The 9,981-nt window shown below is 45.4% G+C and overlaps 1 pseudogene; it reads left to right on the top strand.

The window, feature by feature from the left end:
* The first annotated feature begins 502 nt into the window (after positions 1-502).
* On the top strand, positions 503-6,390 carry LOC130490531 (vomeronasal type-2 receptor 26-like; annotated as a pseudogene).
* The last annotated feature ends 3,591 nt before the right edge of the window (positions 6,391-9,981 follow it).

Consider the following 9,981-nt stretch of genomic DNA (forward strand, 5'->3'; position numbering starts at 1 on the left):
TCATTTCTGTTACTTCTTGACCATCTGAGAGCTAGTGTGGTGTAGTGGTTAGGAGTGGCAGACTCTAATCTGGAGAATCAGGCTTGATTCCCCACTCCTCCACATGATTGGTAGACTCTAACGTGGTGAACTGGATTCGTTTCCCCACTCCTCCCCATGAAGCCAGCTGGGTAACCTTGGGATAGTCTCTCAGCCCCATCTCCCTCACATGGTGTCTATTGTGGGAAGGGGAAGGGAAGGTGATTGTAAGCCACTTTGAGACTTCTTAAAGGTAGAGAAATGTGGAATATGAAAGCCAACTCTCCTCCTCCTCCTCCTCCTCCTCCTTTTTCTTCTTCTTGTGTCTCTGAATCATATCTTCTTCCTAGGCCAAGGTTGACAACTGAAGACCAGCAGAGTTCTTTGCAACCTGAGGAAGGCTGAATGACAACGATGCTAGCCAGATAGTGCTGCAGATGGAAACATGGGGATCTGCATCTGGAGGGAAAGGTTTGTGATCAGGATGATCATGATCATGCTGCTGCTTGTACTGCTGGGTCACACTGTGTGTAAGAGTCCTGGGACTATTTGCACTGTACGCGATGACCCCCTTCCTATTTCTCATGGATTCTATCAGCCAGGCGATCTAATAATCGGCGAGATTGTCAGTCACATCCTCTTTTTGCATGACTCTCCCTCTTTCCAGGAACAACCCAAAGAGATGTTGATCAAGGAACCAATGTAAGGATTTTGTATTTTCTTTCTGTCTCACACTGTCAATGTCTTCCCTTCACTGAGATTTAGATGATAGAAATGAACAATTCAGACTCGCTTGAATGCAGACTACATTGCAATGGCTACTGGTTCCCCGTTCTTGGTGCAGACCCCCATGTTGTTCCTCAGGGTCCCCTATCCTCCAAAAGCAACATTTCATGTAGATCAGTGGGCTGCAGTTGTAGAGGAGAAGCTGGAAAATTTTATTCCACTGATGGAAAATGTAATCTGCATCCCAGCCAATGCCTTGATATGACCTATATTGTTATATAGTCTTCCTTTTATTGAACCCGGCTGAATAGAAAGCTTGGAGAGGTTGCTTTACCGCATGGCAAAAAAGAAAACATCTTCCAAACATCGGAATCTAGAAGCAGATTTTTGCAGTTTTTAGTTCTTGTGACATGCAGTAGAATTTTAAGAGGGGTCGCAAGGCAAAGTTAACAGTTGGTGAAATGTATCAACATGGCAGCTGTATGATTAATGGGGTTGATGTGTTCAAGAGGCTATGTCTCTCACTTCAGGTCAGTGACAAAGTTCTACCAATACCTGTTGGCCTTGGCATTTGCTGTAAAAGAAATCAATGAGAATCCTGACATTTTACCAAATATCACTCTGGGATTTCACATTCTCAATTGCTACTATCTTTTGAAGATGACCTATAAGGCCACTCTCAGCCTGCTTTTTCCACACCAGAGCTTCATCCCCAATTTCAGGTGTGATACCCAGAAAAATCTTATAGCTGTCATTGGAGGACTTATGACTGAAGTCTCTACCAGCATTGCAAGGATTTTAGCGATCTACAAGATCCCACAGGTAGACCACATACATGACGGTATTGAGATTTCACAGCCATAAAATTGTCTTCTCATTGATTTCAATAATTCTTATACAATTTCTTTCAGTTCACTTTTGGATCATTTTCCCCAGCGCAAGGGGGAAAGATGCTATTTCCTTCCTTGTACCAGATGGTCCCAAACGAAGTCTATCAGTATATGGGAGTTGTGCGTCTCCTTCACCATTTCAGATGGACATGGATTGATCTCATTGCTGTGGATAATGATAATGGGGACAGGTTTTTACAGTCTGTGGTCTCTTTGCTTTCACAGAACAAAATCTGTTATTCCTTTCTTCTAAGAATACCCAAAAGGACATACGAGGAGGAAACCTTCATGTTGCTTTTAGGGCTGCAGGAACAATATTCACATCTTGTGGAGAGCAAAGCCAATGTATACTTTGTATATGGGGAGCCTCCGACGCTGCAAATTTTGAGCATGCTGCTCTCTGCATCAGAACAATTGCCTCTTAGAGGTAAAGTGTGGATTGTCACATCTCACTGGGAATTTGAATCATTGTCCATTCAAAAGATCTGGAACACAGAAACCTTCCATGGGGCCTTATCATTAACAGTTCACTCTAATCAGCCACCGGGGTTCCAAAAGTTTCTTCAGATGATAAAACCTTCCTGGGCAAAAGGAGATGGCTTTATCCAGGAGTTTTGGGAAGAGGCATTCAGCTGCTCGTTGAAAATTTCCAACATGCAAGAAGAACACTTGAGAATTTGCACTGGGGAGGAGAAGTTAGAGACTGTTCCTGGGATTTTGTTTGAAATGAGCATGACCGGCCACAGCTACAATGTCTACAATGCTGCCTATGCTGTGGCACATGCTTTCCATGCCATCTATGTATCCAAAACCATGCAAAGAAGATTCAAAGATGGAGGCCACCTGGAATTTTTGAATGTACAGCCATGGCAGGTACTTGTTTGTTTGTAAAGTGCCATAAAGTTGCCGTTCAGAGGTGGTTTGCCATTGCCTGCCTCCGTGTCACGACCCTGGTATTCCTTCGAGGTCTCCCATCCAAACTCCTGCCAGGGTTGACCCTGCTTAGCTTCTGAGATCTGACAAGATCAGACTAGCCTGGGTTATCCAGGCCAGGGCCAAACTAACATAGCGACACTATATAACTATGACTTCCAAAAGTGACTTCCAATGCAAAACGGGTGTGTGGGGGAGGTCCTAGCATGGATGTCCTTCATGTTTTGCATTACAACTTCCATTCCCATCCTGAAACAGACAGTCGGTTTTGACACCCATAGCTTAGTTTTCTGAGGAGTTGTATGCATCTTTATATAGATGTGTTAAGAATGGGGTTGCTGAGCAGCTCTCAGTGATTTTACTGTATATTGTAAAGCAGAATTGCTACACACAATGAACTAATCTAACTTAATTAACAGCGCATTCCTCAAATGCGCCGGCAGCCATGCTGAAAGCTTTTAGGAGGCTGGCAACGGTGCATGCGGTGCAAGGGCCCACACCGCATGAGTAGCCCCAGTGCCAGCCTGTCTCCGGCTGCCGCCGCCACCTCCTGATCGCCTCCATCTGCCAGCACAGGCCACAGCGGGGAGGCATTCCGGGGAGACGTTCCGACGCCCTGGGAGGCGTTCCTGGGGCGTAACGGCACTGGCCGGGGGGCGAGGCCAACGTTAGTCAGCCTCCCAAGACCTTTTTTTTTTTTTTGCCAAGATACGCCAGCTTTTTGCTTTTTTGCTGGCATAGGTTGCACGGGTTTTTGGCGCCGGGTAGAGGTTTTGGTGGTGCCGAAACCTCCTTAGGAGGTAACGCTGCTGGGTTGCCTCCTAAGCCCGGCGCAGGCATTCCATTCAGGAATGCGCTGTAAAATAATCTAAATTGCATTGCATTTTTTTAACCAACTAACTTTCCCTAATGTTCACTCCTCTTACAATATAGCTTCATCTTTATCTGAGGAACATGTCCTTCAACAACAGTGCTGGAGACACAGTGCATTTTAATGAAAACGGAGAATTGGTGGAAGGTTTTGACGTTACCAACTGGATAACTTTCCCAAACAGCTCTTTTGTTAGAGTCAGAGTGGGAAGACTCGATCCTCAGGCTCAAGGGCAAGAATTAACCCTTAATGCTGACTTAATTGTGTGGCATGAAAGCTTTAATCAGGTGGGGTACAGCTGCAGATGCCTGCATCTTTTATTCATAGGGAGGGAACCTTTTTAGCATTTGCTGAGTTGCTTTCATTTATGACAGGGAATTTGGGAGTTGGCTTGCCAAACTGCATAGTCCCACTATCCAGATCATGATAACTTTTCATGGATTCTTATCAAAATGACTATTTTCCTGTTCTTTTGTTGGGGGGTGGGGATGAGGAATTGTCACCAATTAGGAAACCATTTTAGTGCTTCTTGACTTTCATTGTGCTAAAATGTCACAAACATCTTAATAATTTCATGACAGGATTTCAGAAAACATACGTTTGATATCGAGCAAAAGATTACATTTTGTGGCCATGATTGTAGCAACTAATTGGGATATTCTGCTGTGCACAGTGCAATAATATCCTCTTTTCTTTGTTTACTGCCAGGTACTGCCTCTGTCTGTGTGCAATGACAACTGTCGTCCTGGTTATCACAGGAAAAAGAAGGAGGGAGAGAAATTTTGCTGCTACGATTGTGCTCCATGTCCAGAAGAGATGATCTCCGACCAGATAGGTAGGATAATTAATGTACAGAGGAGTCAAACATTTTCGATAATATATCTTGTTCAGTAAATTTAATACAATGGGGGACTGCACAGGGACTGGGAAAACCTGCTGCTCATTGATTCTGCCTTTAGATTAAGGAGATTATCATGCATAAATTTCTGTTATACTCATCAAAGTCTCCAAACATCAGCTTTTGGCAAGGTATAATATCCCCCCCACCAAATGCTGTAATGGTTTCAGTTTAATGATCTAGACCAGTGGTTCCCAAACCTTTTGGGCCACCGCCCCCTTAGTTACACAAACTCAACCCCAGCGCCCCCTACCCTATCCTATAAAAAGCATTATTCAAAATAGGGGTGTGCATGATGCACTAAAGAAGGTAATAACAACATTTCAAAACAGTAACAAGTAATTGTACATCTATTCAAAATCAAATTAAAACTTTTTAGTTGAAATTTATTCAACAAAACTGATGAACTTGATCCAGTGGTCCCAGCTCTTCAAAGTCTGGGGAAAAAATTCTGATAGTTTCCACCAAATTTGCCAGCATGGAGCCATAGCATGATCTATTGTAAATTAGTGAACAACACAGTTGAAGGGGCCCACCTCTAGCACCCCCCTGAGGCCCCCTTGCCTCTTAGTGCCCCTCTAGGTAATCCTACTGCCCCCCAGGGGGTGGTACTGCCCACTTTGGGAACCACTGATCTAGACATAGCATTCCTCAGTCAGGCCTTGGCAAGCTGAATGTACCATGGTCCTGTTCACATAGTTTTTAATTTGCTGGATATATTTATTTTAAAATGATCACCGGGCCTGTTTCAGTGCTCATGGTGGCAAGGTGGCTTATAGTAACAAGCATTTGCTTGCTGAATACAGCAACATAAAACATTTTTATCCAGCCAACTTTTTCACTTAATCTCACCCAATTGTCCTCCTAACCCCCATCCAACACGACTTCTGTCCATAGAAGTCTTATGATCTTCCACATAGCCTTTTTTCATGTGTGAAGGGGACCTCTCCTTCCTTTTCCATGAGCAGAAAAGCTGGTTGGATCCAACCCATTAAAATCAGGATGTTCCCGATACATAACTAACATTTTAAAGAAGTTTTGTCCTATACCATTTCAGAACAGCCCACATGCTCATTATGTACTTGGAGAAAACAAGACTTGAGGTTCCAATCTGCTGTTCCAAAATTATGAGATTCTTTTTCCCAAGTTGTTGTTCAAAGTAATGAAAAATACAGCTGTTTCTCTTTTTCAGACATGGAGGCTTGTGTGAAATGTCCAGATGATTGCTTTGCAAACTACCACCAAAACCAGTGTATTCCTAAGGATATAAGCTTCCTCTCTTACAAAGAACCTTTGGGGATCATCTTGGTTGTGTTGGCAATATCATTCTCTCTGGTCACAGCTTTGGTGCTTCGAACCTTCATAAAGTACAAAGACACTCCCATCGTCAAAGCCAACAACCGGAGCCTCACCTACATTCTCCTCATCTCCCTTCTTCTCTCCTTCCTCTGCTCTTTGCTCTTTATTGGACAGCCTCAAGATGTGACCTGTCTACTTCGACAAACTTCATTTGGCATCATCTTCTGTGTGGCCCTTTCTAGTGTGCTGGCCAAAACCATCACTGTGGTTCTGGCCTTCATGGCCACCAAACCAGGATCTAGAGTAAGGAAATGGATAGGGGAAAGAATGGCCTACTCTGTAGTGGTTTCCTTTTCCTTTATTCAAGTAGCTGCTTGTATTCTGTGGCTAAGTACTTCCCCTCCATTCCCAGATAAAGATATGCATTCATTGTCAAGGAAAATCATACTGGAATGTAATGAAGGGTCGATTACCATGTTTTACTTTGTTTTGGGCTACATGGGCTTCCTGGCCATGGTCAGCTTCATAGTGGCTTTTCTTGCCAGGAAGTTACCTGACATTTTCAATGAAGCCAAGTTTATTACTTTCAGCATGTTGGTCTTTTGCAGTGTTTGGCTGTGCTTCTTTCCAACCTATTTGAGCACTAAGGGGAAATACATGGTGGCAGTGGAGGTCTTCTCCATCGTATCCTCTGGCACTGGTTTACTGGGGTGCATTTTTTTACCCAAATGCTACATCATTATTCTAAGGCCTGAGATGAACAAGAGAGAGCAGTTCATACAAAGAAAGAAGAAAAACATTTAAGCTTCACTCAGTCTATATGTTTCCCCCCCCCCGTGAAATTGTTCACACAGTAGACTCATATCTTCAGAGTTCTCAAACTCTGTTATTGTGGGAACTGCTCAAACAATAATATTTTACAGATTTCCCTGATGAAACATATGCAAAATGTGTAGGGGTCTCAGAACTTAATTAATTAAAATTAATTATCCCACTGTACCAATTGCCTCTTGGATTTTTTGTTTTTCCTGTCATGGGAATCTGCCATGATCATCAAAAGACATTGGCCAGTCTCATAGGGTACATATGATCATTGAGATGGGTAACTTATGTTACCAAGAAATCTCTCTTTGGATGGATTTTGATGGTTGTTGTTTGATATGGAGCATGTTAAACTGAAACAATGGAGCATTTTCTAAAAATAATGAACAAAATACTTTTTGTCTTTCTCTATTTTTGTATCCTGTTAGCTTCTATTACAGCCCACCGTCCCTCTGTACACATACAGAGGCATTGTTTCTTTAAAACATACATAGCAATCCTGAAGGCAAGGGTAGTTCGGGGACAGCCAAGGATAGCGTTGCTTCCTATAGGGTTGCCAGCCTCCAGGTAGTAGCTGGAGATCTCCTGCTATTACAACTGATCTCCAGCCGATAGAGATCAGTTCACCCGGAGGAAATGGCCACTTTGGCAATTGGACTCTATGGCATTGACGTCCCTCACCTCCCCAAACCCTGCACTTCTGTAGCTCTTCCCCCAAAACCACCCACCAGTGGCAAAGAGGGACCTGGCAACCCTAGCTTCCTGAGAGGCTTCCTGGACCATAAATAAAATAAAAAATCCCTGTGAAACTCCCCCATTGAGTTTCAAGGGGTCACACCACCAATTTCACAGGGCCACGCCACAGGGTCACACCACCAAAATGGCATGTTCCCATGTCGAAATGGCTTTGGAAGCTGCCTACAGGCATCTCCGCCCCTGGGAAACCCCCTGTATGCTGGTGTGAGCACTTGTGCCAGAAAAACATTGATGGGGAGGCAGCACCGGCACATGAGGCTTGCACTGCCTGGTTGCTCCTTAGAGCCAGTTTAAGTCACCATGCGCCAATATCCATGCCACTTTGGATGGTGCAAGTGGCATGGACACAGGTGCTGGGGTTACGCCGGCTCCAAAGCAGCTCCAGCCCCCACCCCACCACTTCAGAATTGCACGGTTAGTCTTTGTAATGTCCTTAGGGGTACTGGTCTTTGGAGTGCACATATCAAGCAATGGGGGGGGGGTAGGGGATTTTAACTTGAACGCCTTCCATTATTGCTTGTGGGGAATCTTTCCAGGGCTCAAGGAGCGGGGGGGGGCTGTGTTTTAAGGCAGAGGCACCAAATTTGCAGCCCAGCTGCTGGTGACTCCCCTTAGAAGAACCCACAAGGTGGGTAAAGATTGGGTCAGGGAGTCCAATTATATGGGCCCCCAATGGAAGAAAAATGGGGGCTCATAAAATTGGCACAGCATGCGAGTGGTGTTCCACTTATTTCTTAGCACTCCATCAACATCTTTAGCTGCAATATGTGAAATGCACTGAAGCAAGGAAGATCACATGGCACTAAGTGGACATTTGGCAATGTATTTCTGAGATCAAATGCTGATTTGTCACACTTTCCAATTGTTGGTATGCATGTGAGAACAACAGAACAGTAATCCTAAGTGGCCTATTCCTAGGTTTGTAAATTAACTGAAGGTCATGCATGGAAGTTGGCTTGCCCTCACATCTAAACCTTCCCACACCTCACAGTGCAGATTATTTCTCAATTGATCCAAACATTTTTTTATTCTGCCTTTCTACAATTCAAGGGGCTGAAGTTGATGTAAATAAACATCCATTCAAATTGGCATATGACAAATTGGCAGACAGTGCAGAGGGTCTTGCCAGCCCTCCGCCAGCCCTGCCGGAAGTCCCGGCAGGGCTGGGGGGGGGTCTGGAAACCCTCTGCCGGGAGTCCCGGCAGGGCTGGGGGGGGGGGGGTTGAAAACCCTCTGTGCTGTCTGCGCAGACAGCGCAGAGGGTCTTGCCAGCCCCCCGCCAGCCCTGCCGGGAGTCCTGGCAGGGCTGGGGGGGGCTTCAAATAGATCTGCGCCTCCCAGCTGGGAGGCACAGATCTACTTAAAGCCCTCCCCCCAGCCCTGCCGGGACTCCTGGCAGGGCTGGGGGGGTATGGAAACCCTCTGCGCAGAGGGTCTTGCCAGCCCCCCGCCAGCCCTGCCAGGACTCCTGGCAGGGTTGGGGGGGGGCTTCAAATAGATTTGTGCCTCCCAGCCGGGAGGCGCAGATTTATTTAAAGGGCCGCCGCGCGCCTCCAGGGAAGCTCCAGCTGGGAGGCGAAGATCTGTTTAAAGGGTCCCCCGTGCGCCTTCAGGGAATCCCCCTGAAGGCGCGTGGGGGGGCAAATTTTCCCCCAAACTTCGGATCCCCCCGAATTTCCGGGGATCCGAAGCGGGGGAGTTTGGACTTTGGCACGGCCCGAATAAAAACAGGCCGAATTTTGCTGAAGCCGAACTATACCGAATTTTTTTTCAACAGCCCTATTGGTCACTACTCCAAACTTTGCCCTTACTAGCTGTTTTCTTTATTTTTATTAAGGTGTTTATGTGAGAGATTAGGGTTGCCAACCTTCAGGTACTAGAACGATCTGATACAATAACCAATGCTGAAATATATGTAGTTAAGCAATCAAATAGCAGCACCAACGCTCATATAATAACAATACAGTACATTGACTGGATTCTCACACTATAAAGTAAAATTTACTGAAAAACTCAGATATCAAAACTCTTTGTAAAGCATATGAATTGCAATAATAATATAAATCCAGAACAGAATATGTAGGTTACACCACCGTAAGGCTAAGAAAACATAATACAACCCTATTGTATCATTTGGACTTGTTTTTGGACTTGGGGTGACGCAACCCTTCTTGGATCCTAGCTTGGACCTTTCTCTTTGGTTAGAATTATTTTTGAGGTGGTGTAACCCTTATATTATGTTTTCTTAGCCTTACAGTGGTGTAACCCTCCTCAGGTTCCACCCCAAAAACCTCCCGCTGGTGGCAAAGAGAGACCTGGCAACCTTATGTACCAGGTAGAAAAAGTTTTAAACTTCCTGCTTCCTGCTGCTTTTCGCCCAGTAGTCGGATTGGCTGGAAATTTGCTGCCTGCCCCCTTCCCTCATTCTGGCCTGTGATTGGCCCGGCGAGCAGACTCCCATCAGCCAGGCTGATGCTGGATGGGTGACGTGGACGTTGGCCCGCCCCTTGAGCCTATTTAAGGCCTCATCACCCGGCCACTCAGCCTTGTTTCGGAAAGCAGCAGACCCACCCTCCCACCGTTTTATTAATGGTAGTTGTTAGGTATTTTGTCAAAGCTTGGACGGTTTTGGGCATCGGGGTGGATCCAAGTTAGGAAAAATGGCCTGAGTGCCAGCTTTCCCCCTTTTTGGGACCCCCATAAGGGATCTTGGGGTAGAGTCCTTTCATGGATTCCCAGCTCAGTGGCTGTCATTTGGCTTCACTCCA

The sequence above is a fragment of the Euleptes europaea genome, chromosome 18 (assembly GCF_029931775.1).
Source record: "Euleptes europaea isolate rEulEur1 chromosome 18, rEulEur1.hap1, whole genome shotgun sequence".
In the NCBI taxonomy this organism is placed as follows: domain Eukaryota; kingdom Metazoa; phylum Chordata; class Lepidosauria; order Squamata; family Sphaerodactylidae; genus Euleptes; species Euleptes europaea.